The following is a 9,577-nucleotide window of genomic DNA, read 5'->3' on the forward strand; positions in this document are numbered from 1 at the left end:
TAACTCAACCTGGCTGCTCTGCAGATGAAGCCCTCCTCCCAGCTTTTCCTCCATCCCGCAGGAACGGAGACTCTCTTCATACGACAAGAGGGACATCCTTCGTTTCACACTTCACTTTCAACCGTTATTGGTTCTCTTTTGTTCCTTGTGTTCACATGGCTTAGCATAGTTTTCTGATCTCATTGGCCTTACAGTTACTGTTCTCCTAATAGCCCTCAAAAAACCAATATTTTACTTTGGCCCCTGTGTTCCCTTCTGCTAGCATAATACTCCGATTTTACCAATCATAAAGGTCCTATTTATAGCCAGTTTTGCACTTTATTGCCTTTCCACCTCAGACCTTGAGCGCATACTTGCGCAGCAGGTACAGTCTCTCCTTCCAAGGCTGCTTCATGATCTTTAGCTTCTCTTCATGCTTGGTGAGCTGGCGGCACATGGCTCTAGTCCTCTTGGGCCACAGGTCCAGCGGCTTGTACTTCTTTCCCTTGTAGTATTTCCTGAGGTTTTCTTTTTGAGCCTGGTTAAGACAATGAGGACACCGGCTATGGATTTGCGGACAACTCTTATCTTGAAGAGCTTGGACCCAGCTCTGCCTGTTACCTTGGCAACGCGAAGCTGGGACAGCTCCACCTTCAGATGGTCCAGTTGTTTTAGGAGCTCCTCCTTCTAGCCACGCAGGTCCCTAGCCATAATCTTGGTCACAGCTGCATTGCCAAGGTTCTATTTATAAAGCACTTCCACTTAACACTGTGTTTTATTGTGTTCCGCCTACCACGAACTATGCTGTGTGTGAGTCTGGTCCGCAATCCATCCTTACCATCTGTGCCTCCAGACCATTCAACTTCTCCAGACTGAGACCTGAGACGAGGCTTATCAAACAGAGGATACCCTTGAGATCATTCTCTACAAACGAGGGAATGGAGTACATTAGGTAAAGGAAGCTGAGCTACAAGGTAGACCTCATAATAGCCATAGCTAACCGCACAGAGAGCCTTAGAATTAAAATCACGAGGGAAATCTCCTACACTGAGCAGAATAGCAAGCCTTTACAGCCTTCCAGCAATCATTGGATGGAGGTCACTCAAGAAGTACAAGAGCAAAAAATTCCATAAACTAGTTGCATGTTGTTCTTATTTGTGAGTTAATTAGAACAAACTGATTTTGTGGTGTTTTTTTTTTTTTTTTATCACAAGACCTTCTTTGTCCCCAGGCAATCTCCGACATGGTCAAACCCCTGCTGCCTGCTGCCTATCCAATGATATGCATAATCCTCCCTTGTCAGGGGGTCTAGATTGTATAACAATATAAGTGATATATTTAATGCTCAAGAACCTTTCAGGCTTCCAAAGCTATTCATAGTCCTCTTTGGCTTTACTCATGAAATACTGCCTAGAATTTTCTTTGATCTTTTTGAAATATGTTTTTGTCGCCCTTAAGAAACACGACAGAATGAGCTAACATGTATTATATTCTTTCTACTATATAAAGAAATATGGGATAAATTATCACTCAGAAAATTCACTACTAAATCAGGAGCTGAAATCTGACATGTGGGCAACCAATGGAGTATAGCATAGGGGTCATTGTAGACTTATTGCTAAATGGTCTTATTAAATAAAAAACATAGAGCCAGATATAGGGATGAAAACCTGAGAGATCAGGGAAATAGGAAAAGCCACAAGCTAACCTCACCTCACCAACACTTCAGTCTCCAAAGAGAGCTACTTCCTGTATACCCATGCCTATATGCCTTTCTGTTCTGTAATCTCATTGGCTTTCTCAGCCCAGCTATATCACTTCCTCTTCCTGTCTGTCTGTGCATACCTCCAGACCTCTATGGTTAATGCTGGGATTAAAGGCATGTGCTACCATTGCCTGACTTCTATGTTTACTTATAGTGGCTGGCTTTTTCCTCTGATCCTCAGATAAATTTTATTGGGAAACACAGTATATTGGGGGACACACAATACATCACCACAGGTCTTTGGTATGAAGGCCACAATTCTAACTACCAGGGGAGCAGTTAAATGCCCAAAGCTTAGGAGTTGCTTTGATAGACTAAGAAAAATGAAAATTTAACATATCATTTCTCAACCCATTCTCTGATACTGAACCATGCAAAGATGTTAGTAAAAAAGAAAACTAAAGGCCAATATCCCTCATGCACACAAAAACCATAGTAGTTCTAACTTGGCTATGTACAGAGTGGACAAAACACCATGGCCAAGTGAAGTTTAATACAGAATTACAAGATGAGTTACATACTTACAAATCAATCAATGTAATTATCATATTACCAAAAAAATCATATTATCATTTGAGTTGATACATAAAAAGCATGTGACAAAAGTTTATATTCATCCATGATAAAAATTGTCAGCAAACAAGAAACAGAAGCAAACTTCCTCAAACTCATAAAGTCAATCTGGAAAAACTTAGTTAATATCACATTTAATGGAGAAAGATTAAATGCTCCCCCTAATACTAACAAGATAATAATGTCCATTTTCTCCAATCTTATTCAGCATAGAAAGGGAGGTTTGGAGCAATAACTAGGAAAGAAACTTATGCTTCAACTCATTAAAATTCAGAGTTGTGGAGCCCAGTTCCAAATGGATACCTCTACAGCACAGCTCCTGCATCTATGGCTCAGGGATCATTTCTAAGAAGACATGGGGAGATCGTAGGAGCCAGAGGAACATGGAATTTGCTATGAGACTGTCTCCTAGAAATGTCAAAAGGTGTACTCATAGTCTCACCCACATGACTACCTGAGCAGGACAACAGGAGACAAGCTCACATCGAAGGGGCATGGCTCAGGAGGCCTCGTCTTACACAAAGAACTACAGGCAACTAAACACTACTGAAAGCAGGTGAAGTAGCCCTTCCTAGAGAAGAGCACACCAATTAGCTATTCAATACCCAACGGCCAGCCCTGAAAACATGCATACAAGTCACATTATAAGGACTGAGCAGGTTGCATTTATGTAGTTAAGAATGAATGTGTGTGTGTGTGTGTGTGTGTGTGTGTGTGTGTGTGTGTGTGTGTGTTCATACAATTAAAAAAATAAGTCATTAATTAGGAGAGTCAGGAGGGGTGCATGGAACAACTAGTGGGGAGGAAAGGGAAGGGGGAAATATGTAATCATATTACAATCTCAAAAATAGCTTTTAAAGAAAAATATCTGTCCTGTCACACAAGACAAATCAGTAAGCCATGTAGACTGGAAAGGAAGGTGAGAAACTGCTTACTTGTAGATGACATGATTGTTTCACAGAAAATCAATAGAACTGACAAAGGAATAAAATCATATGGCAAAGTTTGTATGTAAAAGGTCTCAATGCCAAAATTAATTATGTTTCTACACTTAACAAAAATAATTGGGAATTGAAATCATAGTTTGAAAATAGCATTTACAATAGTATCAAAAATAACAATAAATTTAACAAAACATATGTGCAACCTACTTAATGTGAACTGTTGGACATGGATGCAATTTAACATCTAAAACCATGGAAAAATAGACCATGTGCATAGATTTTTATGCTCGATATTGTTGTCAAGTGTCTCCAAATTATTCTACCAATTCAGCATAATCAAATAAAAGTTCCAGTGGAAACTTTCTGTACAAATAAACCTCAGGATTCTTTAGAAGATTAAAGGTAGCTACTAAAAGAACATTTACAACTTCCAAATCAATAGAAATTATTAGTGAAAAACAAATCTCAACCCCAAAGAAGTTGGGATAAGAAACCTCACAAAGGAAATAACCGATGTGTTAAAAAGTTGACACAAATTTAAACAGTTAAAGTAAATTTGAATATACTGGCAATCTCAAAAAGACCTAGTAGATTAAATGTAATTGTTCAAAGTCAGTAATTCTCGTATTGGGTTTGAAAGAACAAATCCCGGCAATTTGATTTTTCAAATGATTATTAAAACATGGCTGCATAGAAAGCTGGAAAGTAAAAAAAAAAAAAAAAAAAAAAAAAAAAAAAAAAAAAACATGGCAGGCAAATTGTAAATAAAACTATGATGGAAATTGATGAAATATGATGAAATATGTTTGCAAAACTTGACTTATTTCAGAATAAAGAATGCTATATAAATAAACTAGTAACGTAAACTATAATCATATGAACTATTTACTCACTTCAGGTTAATATGTAACTGTTATTTAATTATAAAACAATTTACTCAGAAAAAAATATGACAATATTGCTTTATGTTCCTATGAGTAACTTTCTGGGGTGAGAGAACAATCCTGCTCTGCATATACATCTACCAACGGTATCCTGCTCTGCATTACGTCTACCAACAGTATCCTGCTCTGCATATATGTCTACCAATGGTGTGCGCAAGCAAAGCTTGGCAACCTTACAATAGGAATTGGAGAAAAACAGACTGAAAGTGGCATAGGGGACATTCTCACCATATGGTTAATAAACAGAATTCAGTGACATGCATTAAATCTTGTGGACCATGTCAGAGATGTGCACTTTTTGAGCATAAAGGGAATATTTAGAATTGAGTCCCAACATAAATCCCAACAAATATAAATGATTGACTGAGCCCATCTTCACTTTACTGAAATAAAATTAGAAATAAAAATTAATTAAAAACTGATTTTTTTGTTGGGCAGTGGTGGTGTACATCTTTAATTCCAGCACTCAGGAAGCAGAGGCAGGCTGACCTCAGTGATTTCAAGGCCAGCCTGGTCTACAGAGTGAGGTCTAGGACAGCGAGGGCAACATAGAGAAACCCTGCCTTGAAAAGCCAAAATAATAATAACAAGAAGAAGAAAAATAAAAATAAAATCTTATTTCCTAAAGTCTCAGAGAAATATGAGACACTCCAAAATTATTACATTTCTCAAGGTTTTGTGTGTACGTGTGAAATTCATTTCTCCATCACTAATTAAATTGTTTTGGATAAAAATTAAGTCCAGAATTTCAGCTTCCCTGTTGTTTATTCATTCTTTTAAAAGATGAAATTATAGGTAAAGGCGGGCCAAAATTTTATCAAATGTTCTGCTTCAGTTGGATAATACTTCTACCACATGTCTACATGATTAAAATATTTCAGTGCTATTACATCAGTTTAGTAATCTGTATTAAGAAAATATTTAAAAATAAAATATTTCTCACATGTTCAGTCCGGCCAAGCTGTCTGCGTTAGGGCTGCTCAGACATGGCTGCCTCTGTTTCTGTAGCAGTTTCTTTTTTATGTGGAGGTTCTTCTCTTTGCTCCTGACCTCCAGTCCCCGTGGGTTCTCATCCAGGTCTGTACCTTCAGGACCTGCATCATCTTTTACATCCCACTCCCACGGCTGTCTCAATGTTGTCTTTTAAGGTGTCTCAGTCCAGTCACCTTAGTATTCCTTAGATATTCTTCAAAAAATCTCTCACCACCTTTTCAATAATTGTTGTGGGAGAGCGTATTTTCAAAATTTGTATCTAGTATTTTATTGGTTTGCCATGTTATTTTGCCACCTTCAGTCCATTTTCATACCAATAACAAAGCTCCACATTACTTAGCCTTCTTGCACTTTCTTTTCAACAGAGAATTTGGGGTACCTTCTTTTAAAACTGTATTTATTTAATGCCATGTGTACATATGCCTGAGTGGATGTATGTGCACCACTTGCATGCAAGTGTTCATGGAGGCTAGAAGAAGGAATTGGATTCCCTGAAACTGGAGTTACAGGCAGTTGTGAGCCATTGATGTGGGAGCTGGGAATCGAACCTGGGTCCTCTACAAGATCCTCAAGTGCTGTTAACCTCTGAGCACTCTCTCCAGCCCCGCTGGGGTTTCCCTCTTTATTGTGTTTTATTATCCTAAGGACACATTTCCCCAAAGGATATACTAGATATACTTTTGTTAGTTTTTATTAGATACTTCAGGTTCAGTTTTTTGTTTGTTTGTTTTTGTTTTTTTAATCCTGACTCCACTATATTAAGGGTCTTTTAAAAACAAATGCCGAACCTTTCTACACTCTAGTTTCATCTATAAAATGACAGCAATATTAGTAACTGTTTCAGAAGATTGCTTTAAGAGTTTAATTAGTGAGTCCTTTTCAAATGCTGAGGCAAGTCTACAGTCAGAGCTTAATACGAATTAGCTGCTATTAAAGTGATTTGCTCTTAAAATTTGATTTATGACTCTCTTGATTTCTTTTGTGACTTTTTTGCCAAATACATTCCTGCCGGACTTTTTATGGCATCGTCTGTCCCCCTGCTTTCTGGTTCACGGTCCAGGAAACTAGACTGCTTTTTAACACCATCAGCAAGGCTGTCTGCTTCCCTTGCGAGTCGGAATGAGGCAAGAGCAGAAGGGTTTCTCTTTTTCTCTTTAGAAATCTGTTTCTAAATCCTTCCTTCTACCCAGCACCCCAATCAAGAGAAATTGGTAGAAATTCCTCTCACACCTTTTTCTGACTTTATCTAGCTTTCTCCATAATGAATCAGCAGACATGGGTGGGCTCAAGCTGCAGAGTTCACAGCCAAGGCTCCCAGCACCCTCAGAGCAGAGAGTCATCAGCCAATATGGCCCCCGTGTTTGGGGCACGTGCCAGATGCTTCTGACGTGATAATACTTGGGAAGCTATAGTGTTCCAGTCTTCAAAATCTAATCAAATAAAGGTCCTTGTTACTCATCTTTTTTCCTCCCTCCCTTCTTTAAAAAAAAAACATGTCCTAAATGGTTTCTTCTACTCTTCCAAGGATCGCACATCTCCTCTAGTGTGCAAGAGTATAGACCCAAGTTTCACAAGTTCTTTGGCCTCCTTCGACTGTGAGGCCATCCTGTGTCTGGAATGCACAGACTTAAGGACAACCTTAAGAAGCCATCAGAGTCCTTGCATGTATGATCCCTGGAGACGTTCCCTTTGGATGAGCAAATAGATCTCAAGTCCCTATTGTCTATGTAGTTACTGGCAACTTTCACAGGACCTGTCTGCAGCAAGCTTTCTTTTGGGCCACCAACCAGCTCCCAAATCATGACATGCAGACTTATTAGTTAGGAATGCTCAGCCTTATGCTTGTTTCTTGCTAGCTCTTATAACTTAACCTGTTTCTCATCTTCTTTGTCTCAGGGCTTTTTTACCTTTCCTTCCTTCTGTACGTCCTATTCTGTGTCTAGCCGACTGGCAGCTGCCTGACTGGCTGGCCCTGGGCATCTCCTTCTTTTTCTCCCTCATTCTCTTCTCCCCCAGCCTAGATTCCTCCTCCTACTTATTCTGTCTTCCCACCAGCCCTGCCTATCCCTCTACTGCCTAGCTATTGGCTGTTCAGCATTTTATTAGACCAATCAGATGCCTTAGGCAGGTAAAGCAAAACAGCAACACATCTTTATATAATTAAACAAATGCAGACTAGAGAGATGGGTCAGAGGTTGAAAGCCCTGACTGCTCTTCCAAAGGACCCAGGTTCAATTCCCAGAGCCCATAAGGCAGCTCACAACTTGTCTGTAACTCCAGAATCCAACACCCTCACACAAACATACATGCAGGCAAAACACCAATGCACATAAAATAAAAAAAAAAAAAAAAAAAAAAAAAAACAAATTATTGGGCAGTGGTAGTGCACACCTTTAATCTCAGCATTCTGGAGGCAGAAGCACGTGAATCTCTGGGTTCAAGGCCAGCCTGGTCTACAAAGTGAGTTCCAGGACAGGCTCCAAAAGCTGAGAAACCCTGTCTCGAAAAACAAAACAAAACAAAATGCAGCATAAACAAATATAACATGTTTGCCTAGTTAAACACCTGTAGCATAAACAAATGCAACACACCTTTACATAGTTAAAGTAATGTTCCACAACACCTGTTCTTGTCACCCTCCTCGGTCCACCTTCCATGCAGCTGTTAGGTTACTGCTCTACTGCATATTGTCAATATTCCTGCAATTATCAATCACTACATGTTCTACCAGAGCTTGGAGACTCCTTGCTTGTCTCTTTGAAATGCATCTAATCTGTCGTAGTCACATCATCCTGTGTTTAACTGCTGTGAAATCAGTTATCAAAAGGCTAATTAAGGAAGTAGCATCAGTGAAAATGGCTGAATAGAAAAACACTGAAGCTTGTGTCTCCTCCAAAGCGGCAAACAAACTGGTAAACAGTATCAAAACCAATTGTGTTGAGATTCTGGAAATGAATCAAAGGTACGCAACAACCAATTGACCACTTAGTGAAGGAAAAAGAAGATTCTCAGTCTTGACATGAGAGGTTCATGGTGTTTCAATTTATCCCCAGTACCATGTCTCAACTTGGTGACAACATTGAAGACAATGTAGTCCACATGCCTGGTACAGGTTTCTAATGTTTAAGAGAAGATCACAGAACAATTCTTGGACTGAAAGACTTGTGGTTATTTGCTTTGATATTGTGGTAGTTTGAATGTATTTGGCCCCCATAAGCTCATAGGGAGTAGCACTACTAGGAGGTTTGGCCTTGTTGGAGGAAGTGTGCTCTTGTTGGAGAAGGCTGGATGACACATGCCTTTAATCCAGACCTTGAGGCTGGAGGGCACCCTTTTAATCCATGCAATACTTCTATTGGAAGTGTGTCACTCTGAGGGCACACTTTGAGGTCTTTTTCTCAAGCTTTACTCAGTGTGGCAGTCAGTCAACTTCCTGTTGCCTGCAAGATGTAGGACTCTTAGCTCCAGCACCACATCTACCTGCATGCTGCCATGCTCCCCACCATGATGGACTGAACCTCTGAAACTGCAAGTGAGTCACCCTCAATGAAATGTTTCTTTATAAGAGTTGCCATGGTCATGGTGTCTCTTCCCAGCATTAGTGAACCCTAACTAAGACAGATATCTTTGAGGTTCCTCGAAAGTATGAATTCAAAAAGCTTGCCTCTTTGTCACCAAATGAGGAATTTTGTCAAAGCTAAAATGGCTACAGAGGTGGCATTTGTTGAAAGCATTTCAAAGCAAACCTATTAGCCTTTATTACCCAGTGCAAAAGCTAACAGTGACAAAAGAAAAAGCTGGAGAAGAAATGCTAGAGATTGATAACTCTGTAACACTTCCACACTCCAGCACTCAGTGAATGTTCACAAGAAACCTGAGACAGTCCCTCCTCTGTCACTTCTGTTGTGGGCAAGAAGTGACCCCTCAGACAGAGTTAACTGCCAGGCTAAGTGTTGAAGGCATGGCCCCATGCATATACATAGGCTCTCTGCCCAGACTGGGGATTTTTCTTTTTCTTTTGTTCAAATGTTTTTTTAAAAACTGTTGTCAACTTAAGTAACAACTAAGCTAAAGGAACAAAGACTTCTATAATCACATACAATAAAAAAATTACAGGCTTTACAAAATGAGTAACAACAGCAATAAACAAATGACCACAACAGTAAGTACAAACCCCAGAGTGGAGGATGGACCCAGTTTAAAGAGTTTGTATCATAATCACTAAAAAAAAATCTATTTTTCAATAAAAAATAAGGCATGTAATGAAAAATTATGGCACACAAGAGGAAAAAAGCTAATACAGACTGTCACTGAAGAAGGCCAGATATTGTGTGTACTAGACAAAGACTTAAAATCAACTATTATATCTTAATTTAGTC

At 39.2% G+C, this 9,577-nt stretch overlaps 1 pseudogene; it reads right to left on the reverse strand.

The window, feature by feature from the left end:
• Nucleotides 1–334: 334 nt before the first annotated feature.
• Nucleotides 335–928, reverse strand: LOC128113840 (60S ribosomal protein L35-like; annotated as a pseudogene).
• Nucleotides 929–9,577: the final 8,649 nt, after the last annotated feature.

Source organism: Peromyscus californicus, unplaced genomic scaffold (assembly GCF_007827085.1).
Source record: "Peromyscus californicus insignis strain IS unplaced genomic scaffold, ASM782708v3 Scaffold_18__1_contigs__length_77618521, whole genome shotgun sequence".
NCBI lineage: Eukaryota > Metazoa > Chordata > Mammalia > Rodentia > Cricetidae > Peromyscus > Peromyscus californicus.